The following is a 20,944-nucleotide window of genomic DNA, read 5'->3' as shown; positions in this document are numbered from 1 at the left end:
GGCAAATGATACAACTTTGTTTATTATGGATATTCGAATAAAGACTAATAAGGTTCCAGCTAGAAAGGCTCTGAAGTGTTAAAACAGACAAGCTGATGAACGTTTAACTGTTTCTCCTTAAGGTACAAAGTATAAATTAATTATATCTTGGCAGGCAGACTGACTACAAGGTCCTTGGAGATGAGTAGAAATGGACGGAGGAGACTTTGGCTGTTGGGAATATCAAAGCCATGGCAGAGGGATTATTACTATCACCATAATCTAGTAACTCATAGCAAAGAGCCCCCCAAAACTCAATTAAATATATTAGGAACATACATAGGATCTTCCAGCTTATTAAGTTCTGTCACTTTTTATGGAGTGCAGTTTTCTGATTTAATTCCTTCTAAGAGACATTCAACAGCCTAAATCTTAAAACTGATTTTTTAACACATTTGGTCATTCTTAAAAAGAGAGAGAGAACAGCATTTCTTTCTTCCAACCAATATCCCTCCTTGAAATAAATTGGATTGGATTTATGTAGTATATCCATGAACGTACCTTGGGAGTTGAATACAATGTGATGTAAAGGAGAGAGAAACTTCCTAATTCAATAATGTACTACAAACCTTCATGTATTTTTGCGACAAGCAGAATGGAAAGGTAGAAATAATAAAGGGGAGTGGAAATGGATTTAATAGAAAAGCACAGCTTTTTAAAACTCTTGAGTTTATTATCAGAAATATACTGCCTCTGCTTTAAGTCTGAGCTACTGAGTTGTCCTTTTAGACTAGATTAGGGGCCTGAAGCATCTCTCTTATGAGGAAAGGTTGACAGAACTGGGACTGTTCAGCCTAGAGAAGACTGAAAGGTGATATTATCGATGCTTACACATATGAACTGTGTGGGAATCAAGTGGTATTGGCAAGACAACTATGGGATTATTCTGAGTTACTGGCACGGGTAGTGCTTCCCCATTCCTGAATTGCAAAAGAGTGGTTGGTAAAAGGAGAAAGACAAAGTGAAGTTGTGAAGGCTCCTCTCTACCTGTTAACAAGTCCTGCATGATTTACTACCTATCAACAGATTAACTGCACCTTGTTGACACATCACATTAGATAAAACTTTTTGATCTATCGCTGCTTCCACAGTTTTATATCTGGATTATTGAGTGTTTTAACAGTTTTAACAACATTTCTCTAAACAAATCTATCCCCAGAATTGGGTTTGCACATTTTGATTGGAGAAATAAAGGTGGAAACTTCAAATAACAGTGTTCTACCTATGGCATCCGGTCCTCCCCTACAAGTTTCCCATGGAGTCCTGCTTTTCCTCAGATCTGTCACGCTAACACATATCATTCTTCCACTTCAGTGATGCTTTGACAGCGTGTCAGAGTAGGATCCTCTCAAATCTGCATCAAAGCAGAAGTACGAGGCACCATTATTAAAGAGCTCTCTGTGTTCCAGATGAAACCAGCGCTAGAGATGCAAAGCTAACAATAATACACTCTGTCATCTCTCATATCCCACAGCCAGCTCTGTCTAGCTTAAGTAGTAACACAAAAAACATGTGATGATAGTCCACTCACGGAGTTTAGCAAACAGTTGATTTTGCACAATCACAGGAAAAAAAAAAAAAAAAAGAAAGAAAAAAATCTCCATGCTTTCACTTCACTGCCAACTCAGTAACTAAGTTTCAGCTCAATATCAGCATGGTACCTTGTCTGTCTGTGATGATTGAAAGATTACTTCAAGTTGTAACCAACATAATTCTTTTTGCGAGAACACAACTTGGAACCAAAAGTCTGCAATGCCTCTAGGTCATGTGTCAGACACACTGACTGCAATGTCAAGACAGGTCTCTAAGAAGCAATGCTTTGCTGCAACTATACTCCCTCCTGCACCTGAAGAAATGCAGCTTTCCTTAATAGTAATATTTTTTTAAATACAAAAGTGCATTTGGATTTATCAAGTAAAATGATATATACCCTACTTCTTCAAAAAAAATCTGCATGTGTGTTTGCAAGTAAAATCAAATTTTAAAAGAACAAAAAAGTAGTAGAAAACCGAAAAATAGAGCATAAAGAAGGCTTTGACTTAACTGTGGGTTTTTTGACATGACAATATAATATATGTACCACAACCACACAGACTGTTCTTTGCTCATCTCAAATTGAACTTCGGGGAATCAGAGCCAAGAATTTTTCCAGCTTGGAGCACAACTCCTAAGGTAATGAAATTCGGTTTTATCTGTCAGCTTTTATTTTTGCTAATGAAGTCTGCAAACATGTTTAACTAAATAGCTGAGTAGGAATTCTCCAGACACGTGGGGATTATTGGACTTGATCTGAAGCCTAGTGTAATATCAGCACTAAGGTAGATCTGCGATTGGCCTTGTCTCCTAGACATGTTTGAGATTTCCTGTCTATGGATCAAGCCCAAAAAGTGTGGTGCTGCAAAGAGGATTTCCCACTCTTCCAATGAAAATGAAAAGGGAGAAAAGATGAATGCCAAGATATCATTGTCACATTGCTTGACATGTTCCAATACCACAAGTTACATTCTGTGTATTTGGCACATGCCATCCTGTCATCCTCCACCATGATGGTACCAACACAACAGTTGGTTTATGCCAGCATCTGCAATTCAACTGCAACATCAAGGACAGCAACACATGGCACAGAGGTGCCAGGTACGCAGCTATTCCAACATGACCAGATGTTCAATCCTTTTAAACAACAATCACTTCTGAAAGAATCATTCATGATTCATTTTGGATCATTGGCATAATGAAATCATATGAAGAAGAACGGTAATTCAAGAGGAGTTGAAGAGGAGATTGAACGTTACAGTTTTAGCAGGAAACCTTAAGGCTACCAAAACGCTTCATGAAATCACCAAGGATGAAATCCATATTTCCCTACTGAGTCAAACACGACTTGACAATGCCAATGAACTTTCAGAGAAATGACAGACAAATTACAGCATGCGTGTGCTAAGCCACGTTGAAACCCTCATTTCTAAAAGGCATTCTGTCAGGAATTGTAAATACTGCAGACTAACACCAAAAGATTGTTCTTCCTACTTTGTAAGGCATGTACTTTCCACTCAGACGGCTTATACACTGTGCAGATTATTCAATACATTGTGAATTAAATTTATTTTCTTTTGACCTGGAAACCAGTGAAGGGTGCTGAGACATTTCTGGGCTCAGTTGTTTGTCTCTAAAGATCTTCACCAACAGATTATTTCTGTCCTGAATACTCTGTAACATCTCAAGTTTGAGAATCGGCTTTTTCTGTGTGTGGGGGGAATTAATTTATTTTTATTTTTCTATGTTCATTTTTACCAGCACTTTCTTTGAAAGCCATATAAAAATGAAGGCAATCCACAGTCACCATGCTGTAGCAACTCAAGATCAAGCTTCAAAGGTTATAGCAACAAGGTCTGCTACAGATCCAATGAAAGTCACTTCAGATAATAACAATAATAATAAAAATATCATTAACAATATTTTTGTTATTATTATTTCTGTTTATAAACAGCTACATGCCTGACTTCTAATTCTGCAACCACTACTCACGTTGCATGATGTCTTACTCACATGCCTAGCTTCTGTCAGACCAAATAAGAATATTCAAAAGAAAAACCCCGTTTCACGTGAGTAAAGACCAGTGAACTGAGTTCACAGTACTTCATCAAACATTTGTATTGGATGACTGACCCAGCAACATTCAGGTTTAGCTAGGGCTTATCAAAAAGTGAAATTGCTTTCATTGCATGGGAAAGATTTAGTGATTCACTGTTTCCTCAGAAAAGTGAGAAACCCAGAAGGAAAAATAAGTGATTTCCTTTAAGAGCTCCTAAACTGGAAAACAAGCAAAAGATAATTGCTTTCTGCAAGAGCAGAAAATAGTATCAAGACCAAATATTTTGTTGATGCTCTTCTTCTGGTCACAAGAAACCCTCACTTAGTCAATGACCCAATTTTCAGATGTTTCTAAAAGCTCTAGTTTGGGCTTCTCTCTTGCTTTTCTCCTCCTTTCACCATTTGCTGTTCTGACATGCTGATATATCATGGAGCAAGGTTGTCAGATTCTCTCTCTAGAGTATATTTCACTAAATACCACCCAAAAAAGCCACAACTCCACAACAATTGCACTCCTATCTTATAAACAGATAAATATTAAATATTACATCCAAGATAGAAAGCTTCCTGTGAAAACCTTGAAGACATTCTCATTGACTGTTAAGGTGAGCTGGGTTATTAACAGTACTAATTTCAAGGCTGATGTAAGGTCAGTTCAAATTTTGGCCTGAAAGAGATGTAGTAAAACATCTGCAGGAAGCACATTTCTGCTGCACTGTGCTAGAAGTGGGAATTAATGGGTGCAATTCTCTGGCCTGTGTTATGCAGGAGATCAGAAAAGATGATCATAGTGCTGCCATCTGGCCTTAAAAAAATCTATGAATCTACATTTAAATTCTCACTTGAACTTAGGTAACCTCTCTCGATGCCCATCTGCATGTTGAATATTCCCTTTAGAAGGCAGATGCTATAGCAAGCCAAATGTGTTACACCAGCCTCAATCAGTTTTAGTTTACATAGTCAGCAATGCTGAATATTGGTAATTTAAAAAAAAAAGGGAAAAAAATAACAAAAAGAGGGAAAAAAAAAAAACAACCAAGCAATAAAAACAACAAACAGCAACAACAACAACAAAAAAACACACAAATGCAAATATATTCAAACAACATAAAAATAATAAATAACTGCACCATGTTTGGAACAAACACCCAGTGCAGAGCAACCTCTGGCACCAAGCTCTGAAGAGCAACCTGAATGACCATGTTGTTAACGATAAATGAAATGATGATGAAAATGGTAATGATAATGAAAGCACAGAGGAACATACAGGGATGCAAATATCGCTCTCAACCTTCAAGTTAATTAGACTTTTCTTTCCATTTCTTCCCAACAGTGTTCCACTGAAAGCTAAACTGTCATAAACGCAGGACTTAAAGAGAGAATCGAACAGGGATTTCAAAGTTTCTTGAGTTTTCAAAAGAGTCTTTGTTCTGCGTGCTATTCTTAATAAACGTGTTTTAGATATCCTCTAAATTAAGTGTGTGTATACACAAAAGTACAACAGGATACCCAGGGCAATGGTCACGTTCCTGTATCCAGCCAGGAGCTGGATACTACAATCCCTATGGTCCCTTACAACTCAGGATAACCTGATCCTATTTATGCACTTGTGTAAAGTCACTCTTGTATGCACTGACTGCTTCAAAGTTGGTAGAAGGCCCACATATCTCTTCTTGGGTCTCAGAGCAGTTTCAAGATGCATTGTGCAGACATGGTAGGGTCAGATCCCACTGCCTTGCTACAGAATGCCCTCACTACTGACTTGGAAGGCCTTAATGGGATCTCCTTGCTAGAAAGCTAGAATGACCCCGTGAAATTTTCAACAGAGATGTTCTTGAGGGTTGTATAGGAACTGTAAGAGCCCGATCCAAAATAAACTGAAGTAAGATTTCTTGCCTTGCATTTAGAAGTCACCAGTAGAGGAAGAGAAAAAGGGTAGAAGTAGGATATCAACAGAAACATTTATTCTAGAGTTGGATTTGGGATGGGAGTGGGTATATTTACAGTATTTTTTCTGTTTACTTGTTTTCGTCTCTCATATTGTGTAACTAAGGTTTTTCACAGTTGGATTATGGTTCCTATGAAAACATGTTTGTATGATCAAACGTGGATTATTTCAGGTGAGGTTACTTGGGGAAATATATTCATGAAGACACTGCATCCTGCTGATGCAAAAGAAAAAACAAAAACCAACCAACACACAAATAAGAGAAGCCAGGAAGGAGATATGAAGAGAAGGAATCAAAGGAACATTTTAAGCACAATCTGTTATTTTTCCTTATTATACTATGTCCATACTTATTCTCAGCACTGTCCAGTTTAATTGTCCCCTGAAGAAACAGTTCTGTAGGTGCATCCACGGGGAGCAAAATCTCAGCCAGTGACAACCAAATTAATTTCTCTGTTGGAAGAAAAAATGTGACTTAAAATCCCTGAGCAATGTATTTTTAGGACTTTGGACTGTCTCTCTTTTTGGTAAGTTTTGCCCTCAGTGCTCTGAAGATGAAGAGCACCAGTAGCACAACACCTATTTGGAAATACACCAGTAACAGCAGGGGTGACTGCAGCCCGACTAACTTTGCCTCTCTTCTGCTGAATTAGTAGAGTGATTAGTGTTCTCCTAACAGATAATGAGGCTTTGCCTTAAGATGTAGAGAGATATTTATAATGTATATATATCTAAGTAAGGAATCAGTTCCAGATTCAGATTGAAATGCGCTTTGCCTCAAAGTCCGGCACAGCCAGAATCAACCCATCACTCTTCAGTGCAAACTGGAGAACAAAGCCTGAGCTTTATGTGGGAGAGAAGCTGTATTTTCCTTTATATCTGTGACTATGGCAACAAAACCTATATGAGATTCTATATGCGCCCATGCCTAAAAACATCTGTGGAGAACACAGCAATGTCAAAATATACCTTATAACTGCCGAGGGAGTCCCTTCACATTTTTATGCTTCTCCCTCACACTAAGTAATCTTTTTTCTTTTCAAAAGAAACAGATGTTTTATATCTACATATGATTCATAAGAGGTAAGAGAGAGAAAGAATATAGAATTATTGTTATAAGTACATCTCTGCTGGCCTTTCAAACATTAAATTCTTCCCCTCCTTGCTGCCATACCCAACACTGCTGCACAACAGAAGAAGCGAGAGCCCATCTAGAAGTTCATGTTGTGGAAATGGGTACATTTTCAGGTACAGCTTTAGATTCCAGGAATGAAGGTATTTTGCAGAGAAATTTGATTTATTTATCCACACCATTAACACTAGACTGACTTCAACTTCAGAGAGGCTGCAAGCAGCATTTTCATGCTATGTGCATGAGAACATAACATAAAGCATTTTAAATCATATTAGACAAATGCTTCTGTGGTGGCATAACGCAGCATTGCAAGTGAGGACATTTCTGATTTAGGACTGCTTGCTCAATTCATTGCATCCCTTTCTGCAAGGGCATGGTGAGGAAAGCTCCGCAGCAGAAGGTTCGCAGAGGGCTATTAGACCCAGCAATGTAGCTGCCACTTCCAGGTCAGTAAGCCCTGAAATGGTGGATTATTGGAAGCCAGGAGGGGATATTTTACTGCATCTCAGTGTTTGACCGGTTCTTATAATACAGCCCTAGGTTCCTGCTTCCAGCCACCATCAGAGGCAAGATACAATGGGACAAAGGCCTGACTGCTATTCCCAAACCACATTCCCTGTCACAGGCTGTTGCACCAGGTGAGAGAGGTCTCACTGCTCTTCTGACTCATTTTGAATTAAGAGCTTGGATTACTCTGTGAAAAACTACCAGGGCAGGAGAGAGCACACTGTGCCTGTACACAGCATCCTTTTTTTTTTTCTTTTTTTTTTCTCCCCCCTTTTGCTTACCATTCCACAAAATTGAAGTAGAAACAACCTAAAAATTCATCCCCTATGTTCTATACATATTCCCCCATATTATACATAAATATCTTTTGAGCTAAAACTGCTTTCTGCCCAATTCTGCCCCAGTCCCAACTGCAAGTAAATGCAGAAGAAAATCCAAGAGTCAAAGAAGCTTCCACTTCTATCCCACTGCCCCCAAATTAAGGTGTCCTTCTTAAAGAAAACAGCTTTTTTAAAACTTCTGCCTTCTGCAGAAAAAACTCTGGGCAAGAGCTGCCAGAGCCATTTTGACAAAAGTCACCATTCAGAAACATGAGTTACCTAGCTGCTGAGCACCCCATGCAATAACATGCCTTCCCGTGACCTGGGAAGCCTCAAGACCTGCAAAAACTAAACTATTTATCAGCAGGAAGCACTAGGAAAAGTTGTATCCTTAGTGGAACCCGATGCTGTGTTCATATTTTAAACCTTCCTTCTCCACATATGAACGCACATAAATTTGTATGTTAACATCCTGTCCTTTGAAATTGAAAGCATAGCAAGAGAAACCTTGTCATTCTGGAGACTGGACATTTCTGTATATTTCTGAATTATCAAACCTTCATATTTTGTCCAGTACATGTATATGTCATGGACATACGTGACTTGTAACACTCAGTGCCGTTTCAGATGGCATCAAATTCATTCCCAACAGGCTACACATTTAAATTGCTTGCTTTTCATAGCTCTATCTTGTGCTATTTCCTCGCATTTACTCTACTTTAAACTGTTACTCTACAAAAATATTATTCCTCACAAAAGTAAAGGAAGTATAATCCTTTATACACTCAGCCTTTGTTGAATTGTCCAGTGCAATTTGTGAAGTCAAACATCAAAATTTAGTTTCACCTGCCACCTCTACTTCAAAAACAGTTCTTATGCTTAAAACAATATCAGAGAGTTCAGGGCACTCAGTAAAATCCCAATTTATGACAAAAATTCTGTTCAGTTGGCACAAACCTATTAACTCAGCTGAAAAGAGTGACAGTAATTGCAGCTGGCTAAGGGTTGATAAGAAAACACTATCTACTAATTTGAAAGGAAATTTACAGGCTGGCAAAGCCATGTCAAACAAGAGAACCAGAAGATAGCTGCACTTGGTGTTTTTTAATTCAAAGAGAATGAAAAAAAATGAAAGAAGTCCTAATACTTGCACCACAATAAGAGAGACCTTTTCAAAGTGATAAGGTTGAAGCCCTTTGTATCTTATTCAATCAACGTCTACTTGCAGAAAAATGAACTTTGTCACAGACCAAAACTGACCCTTACTGCTCATTTAAAAAATAAACAGAAATAGAGGACGTAGGATCTGACCCAATAACACTGGCATTGATTTTGCACTATAGGAACTGAAATTTAGGTTTTTAAGATAATTGAGATTTATAGTTTTTAAAAATACAAAGTTTAACTACCCAAATGAGAAATACACATCTCTCACTGTGCCTCCCAGCCAGCCAGCAGCAGAGGCACCAAGTGCCCCCCTGTACCCACAGCAGACCTGACATTGCATCACTGCCCAAATTTGCATCCCAAGAGAATGAGTAGCAAGCCAAGGTTTTATGATGAGTCTTTACAGTATCTAGTCTGGAATTTAAGCATTTTAAAAGAAATAAAAATAAAAAACCAATCACGTCCCTTTTCTATGTACTGACAGGTTGGCCCAGACAGCTCAAGGTGCCACTATCACCAGCTCAGTGTGGGTGAGCAAGTCTGTGTTGTGTGAGGCTGAGAAGTCCCCTGGAGAACCTCTGTTTCATAGGATTGAATTAAAGCATCTATCACTACTCTACAATAGAATTATCATTATTCTTTTATCTGAGTTTCAAAGAAGTTTGGTAGACTGACCTTTCCTCAAGTATTTTTCTCAGATTCTTTCTGATCTGAATTTTCCACAGAGGAAGAGCTGAAAGAGAAAGAAATATGCTTTGCTTTACTCTTTGTACTGTGAGGACATTGCAAGGTGTATCTGTTTTCTTTGGCTTTTGGAAAGGTCTGAGAGTTTTGCATTACCTAAAATAAAAATAATTTTATCAAAGATACAAAGCGTTGTGCTTCAGGACAGAGGTCAGCTACTAACTGATCAGGGAAAGAAGAAAACTTTTCCCTGTGAGAAATTCATTCCCCAGTTGTCCATGAAAGGTTTCTCACAACTTCCTGAGAAGCCACTGCACTTCCATCCTGGCTCAGCATGGCAATTCCTGTGTATGCAGCAGGGAATCTTGCTTTTTTTCCCCTCCAGCAGCTCCACAGTTGTTAAATAGATTTGAATATATGAGGTTGCTGAGATTTATGTGTATGTGGAGGTATTAAGTGGGAAATAATTCTTGTTTTAGTGAACTGACTTTTAAATCCTTAGAAATAGAGCTACATCCTTATGTCACATAAGGGTAAGCTATGAAACCCTAATTCACGCTTATGGCATTTTGCTCTGTAAGAATATCTACAAGAAGTTGTGAAGAATTTGTTATTAACAATGAGTAAAGGTAACAAAATCTGGCTTCAGCCACAGTAGCACATTTGCAGCATCACGCTTCTTCCATTAGCTTTGGTTTACATTTGCACGGGACAGAAAACCCTTGGGACTGCCCCCCCCTTCCTTATTTGGGCAAAAGGTTACAAAGATGCTACATACATTCAATTCATCCTTTTTTAATTCAGCTTTCTTGAATTTTTGACTTGGTTTTGTGTCACAGCACACAGCCTGCCTTCTCATGTGGATTTAGTGCTTTTCCCCTGAGCACAGGCATTCAGGTCCAGCAACTTCTGCTTGTACAGGGAATTTCCAGGTTTACTCAGTACTATGATTTCCCGTGAGAATTTATTCTCTCAAGCATAAAATGTCAGGTCAAAGACAGGATGGGCTCATTTAGATTTGGAACCCAACTAATATCTTAATCCAACACCTTAGAGGGTATTAGAATACATAAATGAAGAAAACCTGTGTGTAAACCCTTTAAATGACATATGTATCTCTTGAAAAAGATGAAGTACCCAACAGATATAGATGTGAACTTTTAAATATTAACTAGCAGCAGGAACAGAAGAAAAATAAAGGAGTGAAATTTCTAACAGACATTTAAAATTCTAAAGTGATATTCGTGGATCAACAAGAAAAGAACAGAAAAGACCCTTACCAAAAGGGAGTAATCGTTCCCATTTGATAACAATTTTCACAAATACAACTCAGATGACAGAAAGGGAGCTTAAGGGATTTGAATGCAATCACTCATTTTGGTGAGCACTCTGGAAAATGAAATAAAACACAAATCAGAAGCAGCCTGAAGTTGCCTGTCTGGCTTCTGAGGCACTCTGGGACTGCGGAGCGAAGCCCCATAGCTGCAGCAGCCCAGCATGACCTGCACCCCATTGCAGCCCAGCATTGCAGCTCCATTCTACCCCACCACTGAGGAGAGGCCCAGTGCAAATAGTTACTGGATTGTGGAAATTGTTTGGTCATCCCACCATAACTCATGTCTTAACTAGCCTGTAATTCACATTGGAGCTGGGTTTAGCAGAGCAAGAACTGGGTGGGAGCTCTGGGACTCGTTTCCCATACTCTGGGCACATCCAGAACAAATAACTCAAAAAATAAACCCTCCAGCACAGCAGTTCCACTCCTGCATTTCACCTCAGCTCACAGATCACAGCCTGAACGAGGAAAGATGATCTCCAGCACAAAGGATGGCTGCAGGTTTACCAGAAGACACTTCGAGATCTCCAAGCTGGGCCTAACCCCAGAGAGGACCCCAGAGAGGATGAGGAGCACCACCAGCTTGGGGCCATGCAGTGCCACATATAAACCAGTTTGGGATTGTAAGCGTGTAACAACCACAAACAGCCAGCATTCATTTATTCTAAAACTATCAGCAGCAGTGGCCCATTTCAGTAATGAACCCAACTCATTTTCCTCAACCTGATTAGAGAACCTCATGCCTGCTGAAGGAGTTGAGGGGTCCACACTTAACCAAGATAGAGGGAAGAGGGTGAACCAAAGTAATTTCAAACAAGTGATGCAAAGCAATAAAAAACTCTGTGAAAAAAAAACAATGTTCCATACCCATACTAATGTAGGACCTCAGAGGTGCTCATGGCACAAAATACCAATTGCTCACATAAAATCTTCTGGAAATTTCTAAGTACTATATCTTACTTACATGAATATGAAAGAGACCCAACTTACCCTTGACAAGGCACGATACTGAATTTTAATCGCTCAATAGGAGTTTGATGGCTAGCAGAGAGGAGAGTTTTTGTCACAAGGTTTGATAAAACATCACCCCTGGGACAGCCTGTACATAAACTCCTCACAACAGTTATGCAACTCCAGGAAACAGCTTTCATGACAACAAATCCATCCGGCATCAGCTGCACAACCCAGCACTTAGGAAGGTTATAACTCTGCATAGCAACGATCTGTTCCTCAAAGCAATGTTCTTAGTGAGGTATGCAAAGGGAAGCAGAGATGTGTTCCTCCCTCCCCTAAATTTTGACTAAAATTATGGTTTTTTTAGGAAGAGGACTGAGCGTAAGATTTTTTGGCAGCAGTAAGAAATGCTTTGCTTCCACAATAATTACCTCCCCCAAATGACAGCTCAGTGTCATTTCATATTTTTATGATGCCATCTGACAGCCTGGGTTTCTAAGGAAACACCAATATTGGGGCAGCTAGAGGGAAAGGAAGAGAAGGACAGAACCTAAAAATAAGAGTCACACGCCTCTATCACACAGTAAACCCACCTGATAAAAAACTGTAAACATCTCCTCCTTGAATGGTAACATTTAATAAGAGGCCTATAAGACTCATCACTTTGCTCTACACAATATTTCACTGAGAGTTAGATTTAGGAAACCGTACACTTTTAAAGGAAAAGAAAACCTACGTTTGGAAAAAACATGCTGACTTGGTTATTTCTTAAATTAGTCCCAAATAAATGGAATCATTACCTTCTTGCAACTCTCAAGGGGACTTCAAGTTTCACATGGAACGTGAACAGACAGAGAGGCTTCACTATTTCGAGAGTTGATGGTTTTCATCCTGGAGATGTATGACTTCATTTATTAACTGAAACGGATGTGGGCAAAGTAAGCAATACTAAATGTGCCCAGAGAAATGCCATCACAACACAGCTGAGTAAGAGCTTTTTAGGTCAAACTACTGTTGAGTTAGGATGAAGCAAAAATATAGTGAGTGATTTTGAAATATTCAAAACCTCTAATTTTTCAACATGCCATTCTTTGCCCAATAGGGCTAAGAAAACAAACAAACCCTAACACAGATTAAACGTAGTGGCTCATCCATGGGGAAATTGGCAGTGCTCTAAAAGGGGACTCAGCCTGGTCTGCCACAGCACAGCGAAGAACACCAAAGACAAATTTAGTACAGAATAGCTCTGAGATAAAGACGACTTGAAGCACTTAAGTATTTCACCGTCTCCCCTAATTATATAGTCAACCACAACCAGTGCACAGTTAAGCAGAGATTTCACTGAATCTGACTACTGGGCTTGAGGCTGCACATAAATATTCAAAGTTTTACTCCCAGTCAGTCACTAATATACTCCATGTACAGATCAGGAGGGAAATACTTCTGGAATTGAAGTCAGAACGTTTCAATGTGTTTTTAAAAACAGCACTGTTGTTTGGGCTGTAACTCGTTTGTTCTGTGCTGTTAACCTTCAGACAGGGATCCAGAGGACAACAACTGAGCAGCACATGCACATCCCTAGGAGAGTACATGAGAACTCCCTCTGCACCAGGGTTGAAATAGTTCTTGTGCTATGTGTATGAGAGCAACAGCCTATAAATAGCAGCTGTAAAACATAAATACATACAGAAATTGTTGTTTCCAAGCATTGTTACTTAAAGGAACTTTAGTCACTAGCTTGTAATCACATAGGAATCACCGGAAGTTACTGGCAAATGAGCATCTGGACCCCATACCTGGATGCTGAGCAGCTGAGAAGTCATCTTCTGCACAGCCCTGAGGCTGAAGGAATAGGAGTGCCCAAGGCTTTCCAATTTGCTTTAATCACTGCCTTCACCTCTTTCAGTGCACTGAAAGAGCATTCCAGCATACAGAAATTCATTTTAATTGTTCCCATGGACCACATGCTATAAAACACTTCATCTAGTATTGAGGTAGGTTAAACATTTCCAAATTCAAACAGACATTACATTAGCTGCTATGCTGCAGGCACTTTCCTCCCGTTTGTAATGCCACCAGCTGCAGCCCAGGGGATGGGCTTTAATTAGCAGCAAACACACACTCGAAATATAAAGCAGGAAACTCAAGGCATCTCTTACTCTTTTTCAGTGTTTTGTTAGGTTTTTTTTTCTTCTTGTTACAGCTATGGCCATATAGATTGATTTGTGCTCCTCCTTCCAAGTTTGATTCGTGACAAGAAAACAACAAAAGCAACACATGGTGACTGATTGGGCAGGTCTCCCCGACCACTCTAACCTTTCCAAATGCTTTGTTTTCATCAGTGGCCGTTCCCTTCCTGGCAGGGTGCTGAGGCTGCACGAGGAGGAGCAACAATTGCTAGTTAATGTAATTGCAGAGCACTGTAAAGGTTGCAGAGATGGAATAGCTTGCCATTTGATATACGATTAGGGCAGAATTAAACTCTTCATTCATGTGACAAAATTTTAATAAGGGCAGCAAATGACTCTGAGAAACAATGCGAAATGTCTGCGTTTGTTTAAGGATTCCTGGCAAATGAAATGGAAATGAGGGAACGTGGAAGATTTCCTTTCTTTCATTTGAGTTATAAAGCCCTTACTGAATTCACAAACATTTTTTCATGACACTCCTAGTTATGCTGTAGGAATTTACTATAAGAGAACTAACACCTGCCAAAGAGAAAAGTTTTAAGGGTAAAGTGCCCCTGTGGTGGAACAGCAGTGCAGCTGAGACCCTGAGCATGTTCCTGCAGCTCGGGTCTAACCCTATCAAGGAGACACTTTTTGCTAGGATGTTGGCTTAAGGGAAAATGCTGACAGCAAACAGAGCAGATGAATAATTTCTAGCTTTAAAAACAAATTGCTTTAAAATTGGCCAGGCACCTTGGAAAGCCCACAGAAGCTCTGCCTTAAGATGCTGGGAAGCACTGCCTAATGCAACAGGTCCTAGGGGGACTTCTAAGGGATTTTAAATCCTCAACGTGTTCCAAGGTATCTTTCCAAAGAGAGAATCTGCTCCTTCGGTCACTACAACAGTGTACAAATATGGGCCTGCTTTACATCAGATTGTTCTATGAACAATAAATGTGATCTAGATTACACCTTCCAACCAGTCAGCCTGACAGAGGTAGAAGGAGGACAGCAGTAAATAAGAAATACTTGTAGAGTGCGATATCTGTGGATTTTGGAGTTTATATTAAGAATTCACTTTCTCTTTCAAAGTAAAATACAGAGGAGCAATGTACAAAACACCACGTTCAATTCCTAAATACGCTTTTTAGAGTAATTAGAAAAACGCATTTTTCTAATTTATGCATTTCATTTTAAATTCTAAAAATAATAATATCAATAATGATTTAAGAATATTACTTGGAACGTTTTAGAACAAAAGTACATGTGATCCCTTTGCATTCACACATTTCACTTCCCACTTTCCTAGAAAATGTATTTCTCCTGGTCTCTAAAAATCCCTTCTTCACACAAATGAAGGACTATGATTCCCACTGTCATGTGGCACATTTCCCATTGGAACTGTTTCATCTCAGTCTCAGCTGGCTGTCCACAATGGCTGCAAATTGATTTCTTGTAATGGTCAAACACTGTCATCGAAATGCCAGGAAATATTTTCATTCAATCTTTGCAAGTCCTTTAACATTGTCTCTATTTCTGCTTTAACTACTGTTGAAATGTTAGAGACAATCTTTTATTTATTTCTGAGGGTCAAAATCAAAGTATTACGTAAGGAGAAACCTGCATCCTTCACCTAAGGTAGCAAATGTACAAGTCAATATTTTTATCTGAGAATTTTTCAACCCAGATTGAAGACTGACATTCTGGGTAATATTTTGAGTCCGCCTAGGAGAAAAGTGGCAGTGGCATAAGCTGAGATTTAAAAATTGTCTAAAATTAATTAGGAAAAAAAGTTATAACAATTTCACATAAGTATTGTCAAGAGTAGTAAACACCACTCATTTATCCACATTCATTTGGGCTTGTGTTCAAACTCTCACATCAAAATGAGACAGAATACCGAGCTCATAAAGACATTCTTAGTTAAGGCCATGAGATATAATCATTCAAATATGAGCACAAAGGTGCTTGGGTAATTTTAGATGTACGTATGTTATAGGGACATGGTTAGTGGGCATGGTGGTGATGGCTCAACAGTTGACATTGGTGATCTTAGTGGTCCTTTCCAACCTTAATGAGTCTGCGATTGTATGAATATTTTAAGATATGTTGAATCCTTCAAGTTAGCACTAATAAAAACTTTGGTTAAGTCAGACAGATATTTTGAAAGAGGCAGAATGTCAGTGTTTATGTCTTGTCCCAGTTTGACAAGTTCTTTTTATGCCACTCTGCAGTATTGCACTTGGGATGGGATGTGGGTATTTGTGCGTGAATTAGGTCACCATTCACACTACAGATTTCAAAACTGAAGAGAGATGGACATAGATGGCCCACACAGGCCTAACAAAATTTCTCCTTTTAGCTGTAAAATGTTGCTAACCGTTTGTTCATGTTTTATGTAAAACACTAACTCGTCTTTCACTTTTTTTTTTTATTCCCAGTTCTCATCATTTATGTATGCTTAATGTTCTACTCTCAACTTGTGGCTTCATTTCTTACGCTGAAAAGCATATTCAGCAAAATCTGTTTTTCCTGAAGCTCTGTCATTATTTACTGTAATTTAAGTTCACTAACCAGCTTCTCTCCTTCTGCAGTGACTTTTAGATCTCAAGTTCAATTCGATCATTCCCCTTCCTTTTACTGCTGAGTGTCTGTTTTTATTGTTTTTTGTTTATGCTCCTGTCATGGAGGAACTGTATTTTACCAAGATTTTAGGCAGCAGTTTTGCAAGGGAATGGATTTATCTCTCAAAGATGAGTGTTTTCAAACCCACTGCAACAGCGAGTGCACCCTTGGCTTCTGTGGTAGCCTATTGCCACATGCATCAAGGTCCTATATTTTGCTAGGGGGATTTTAGGCTAAAACTGTTGCACTGTTGGGTTTTGTTGTTGTTGTTGTTGTTGTTTTGGGGGTTTTTATTTGGATCTTCTGGATCTCAGTAGTTACCCTTCGACATCCAGCAGTGAAAATTTTGGCCTGCACATATCATGTGTGACTCACTGTGGTCCTCTTACGACTTAAGGATGGGATTAAGGGTAAATATCCTGCGGAGAACAGCCTGCTCCCTTCAAAGGAAAATGCCTGCAACCATGCTCTTGTGAAGCATGTTTATGAGTCCCAGTGAGAAGTCACTTGAGCAGAAAGGAGTTAGCAGGAGATTTATTTATATTCAGGAGCATGGAAATCTAAATCGCTCCCATTTTCTCACTGAGCTTGTGGCAGAGTTGAACAGCTGGCCCTTCAGCACTGTTCTGGTAACAGAAGTTCCTTACCATTGGGTGTTGTCTGTAATCCAAGTCTGAAACACCAAATTCAAATTTTGTGGAGAATTTTCTCCTTGGCTAGCTTACCCCTTACACTTAAGTCTAAACATGAATGGAATGAAGAAATAAAAGATATTTGAACGTGTGCATAACATTTGCCACAATATCAGTCTCCCTTCTTTGACAGTCTGTATTGGTTAGTAGTCGAATATGGTATAACCAAGCTCAATGTTCCTCCTTAAGAAGTATATCACAGTAAAAATAACTTTCTCACTACAGCAGACTTACAGCCATATCATCCAAACCTGCCAGTGGAGAATGACAAATCCATCAGAGAAAATTATAAGGCACCCTATTACAGGCAAATGCAGTCAAAAGATTATCTTTTTAATTTTTCTCTTAGAGGAAAATAGCCTCTAATCCAATGCTGGAGGGTGAAATATGCCTGAAAGAATGTAGGGGAACCAAGAATGGATCCAGACCCAAACACTGAGGCATTGCTTTCTGTCCCAATTAAATCTTTTGCCTTGGTGTATGTAGACTTAAGGCAAAGAGTTTCAATATTACTGATGATGTTGTTGTTTTTTTGTTTTTTTTTTTTATTGCTTGGTATTTCTCCCATAGTGACCTGCATGCTTGACAACTTTTTGCTTTCATTGTATTATTAAATGAATAAATATCAGCAGATAGTTTACTCCCATTACCTCATTAATTATTTACTGGAATATGTAAATTAAGCATATCCCTTTGATTTATTTCTTGCCTGGAACAGCTTACCTCAATCTCCTCACCCAGCTCTTGCAGCAGCCTTCCAAGAAATCCAGTGCTCTGCATTGCCTGCCTGAAATGCTCACTACTTTTTTCTTTTTCTACATTATTTCTTTCTGACAGGCTGACTAGCAATTAACATAACATTCTCAGTGAGCATCTAGCCCTCATCAGCAAAACAGCATCTATTCCCTGGGCTGTACTGCACTGCTTATGTTTGTGCACACAAGACTTTGATGACTGATTTGAAAACTGGTGCTCGTTGAGCAAGAATCTGTATTGACTGAAACTCTGCTTCACATCTTAGTAGATTCTACAATATCATCTTCTGAAAGACTTCTACCAAAGGCTTTCTCCAGCCCCCAAAATGTAACTAATAACCTCTTTGGTGATACACCCAACAGGGGTTGTTGGAATAGAAAATTGTCGTCAGGAAAGTATTTTGAAGAGACTTGAATATTTTAATATCATACCTCCTCGTGTAAATCTCTTATTAAAATCAAGCTCATTTCATGAGTAGATAACTCTCAGAGATATCTAGCTCATGATAATTTCTTAGCCAGGAATATTTATTTTACCATTGTATTTATTTATTCATTTATTTCTTTAATTGGAAGGATGTCTAAAAACATGAGTATAAGGCTTCTGGGGACATACCTGCAGAAAGCAATCTCACTTCTTTTCTCGCATTAGACTTTGTTTACTCCATGTACTCTCTCTAATTCAGTGTTGCTGGGTTGAAGAATTTAATACATATCATGTGCTTATTGTACACAGAGGCCTGGATAACATTCCTGGTATACATGGAGTCTTACTGTCTATGATAGAATATAAATTATTACGTTGGCTTTAATTTACATATATATATATATATATGAAGTTCAGTAAGTATATATATAATTATTTTTTGAGTTAGAGACATGGCTTAACCTAAGAGCATGTGCTTAGTTTTAATTCATCCAGTAACATATCTATGAGTGTAATACACTACAGCTGCCTTAACATTTTTAAGTGTTCCAGTATGAAAATATTTATTAGGGACTTTATAGACCATCCCTCATATAAGACTACTTAACAAAATTCCCCCTACTGACAGAAACAATAAACTTCCCAGGTTTCTAACTGACATATGTTAATATTTAAAGATGATTCTACGTTCCCTTCCCCTGATCATTTCAGTAAATTAATATTGAGTTATACAACCTAATGAGGGAAATTAATTTCCTAAAATTACCTTCCGTGAAGGAAACTAGGCATAAGGTGTATAATCAGTGGGATTTTTTTTTTCCAGAGGAAAGAGAATCACGGTGAACGGAACAAAGTGGGATGTTGAGATGGAAAAACACTTTATTTTCTTTCCAAAACAATTTTACATAACAATTCTATTTTTACTCTTCCACTGCTTTCAATACATCTTCATTTTGAAGAAGTAAAGCAATTGCACAAATAGAACTCCTTAGCTCTTTAGGTACCTATTTGATAACAATTAACAATAAATTTACAGATCCTATACAGGATTTCTTTCAGGAGCTTTAAATCATCTCAGACACATTCACTTCAATGGGAGCTTTCACATATACAACTCAAATGTGATACATTTTCCTCCTTCTGTATTATTAATAACTCCTCAAAGGTGCAGAATTTTCTGGTATCATTCTAGAAGGCACTTCCAAATCCAGGATTAAAGCATTAATATTGATAGCCAGAATATGACCCTATAGCATTAAATTCCTGAAGCATCTTTCTACAGTCAGGAAAAGCAATTTTACTCCTTTGGAGATAAAGACAAAAGAAGAAGCCAGCCTCATACATTAAAAAAAAAAAAAAAAAAAAAAAAAACAAAAAAAAAAAAAAGCCCCAAACCCAGTTGAACATCTTTACCACTGGTCAAGTCTCTTTGCCTTCCTTCCTGATGAGGAAAGGGAGAAGAGACCTCCTTGCTCACCGTCAGCATCCGTTCAGCACTACAATGTCCACCGACAGGCAGTGGCACATTCCCCACCTTGCTGCCTTTTGTGGGTAGCCACTTGTTTCAAGTGATCAGGAATTCCAGTCACCTTCCCCTGGAAGGGTACACACCATCTTCCTGCAGCAGGACTTCAGCACGTTTCTGAAACGGCACGGCGATTGCAATAGCACACTGCGTTAGTTTTACCAGTTAATGAAAGACCTAAGGCAATCTAATCCAAGCTCTTTTCTGGGGAAGCATGCCAGCTATATTCCCAGGCCAATTATTGCTTTCACAAAGTGCTCTAAATCTGTCAACAGGCAAAAGTGTGAACTACAGTATAATAACCGAGTTGAGAAGGTGACCCAGTTGTTGCAAGAGGAGCACTGCTTCTTGCCGTGGGAGCAATGAATGTTGGCTCACAGCACCAGTGTGTGATTAAATGTCACACTTACATACTGCAAGCACTCACCAACAAGCTTGTACTCTTAAAAAAAAAAAAAAAAAAAAAAAAAAAAAAGCTATACAAGCTATGCAGTTTGATGGTAAATGAATACTTATTCCTAAACATCAATATGACAAACAGTTTGCAAGGCAACATGGGGACACCCAGGAAGGTTCGAATAACATCTTACTGCTGTATGATCAAAGGCACTTAATGGATTTTTAGCTACAGAATTAACAGCATCTTGATATACATGATTTATTTTTCCAAAATACAACTCAATAAAGGAAGTTACTGAAATGAAATCAATTTCCTAATAATCTAAGGCTTGTGTCTGTCTCAAATATTGAAAATTATTGCTGGGTAGAGAACTTTTTCAAAAAGAAGAAACGAGAAAGCTTTGCAATGTATCCTTTGTTTCAATTTCATAAAGGCCAGCAGTTGAGAAATCACCCACTTGTCCCACCTTCTTGACACAAACGAGATAATTTCTTTTCTCCAGCCATACATGCTGTAATTAAAAGGCACATAACGTTGCTTTAGCCCCTTGAGGATTGCTGGCGTACACTCAACAAGTGCAAGTGCTTTGGCTGTGCTGAGTTCCTCTGAGAGCCATTGATCTGAGCTAAGCCTGGGCAGCTTCAGATGCTTCTCCAAAAATAGCCATGATC

Source organism: Centrocercus urophasianus, unplaced genomic scaffold (assembly GCF_019232065.1).
Source record: "Centrocercus urophasianus isolate 14NV4802_14NV808 unplaced genomic scaffold, USGS_Curo_1.0 seq_19, whole genome shotgun sequence".
Classification (NCBI taxonomy): domain Eukaryota; kingdom Metazoa; phylum Chordata; class Aves; order Galliformes; family Phasianidae; genus Centrocercus; species Centrocercus urophasianus.
This window is presented reverse-complemented; position numbering follows the sequence as displayed.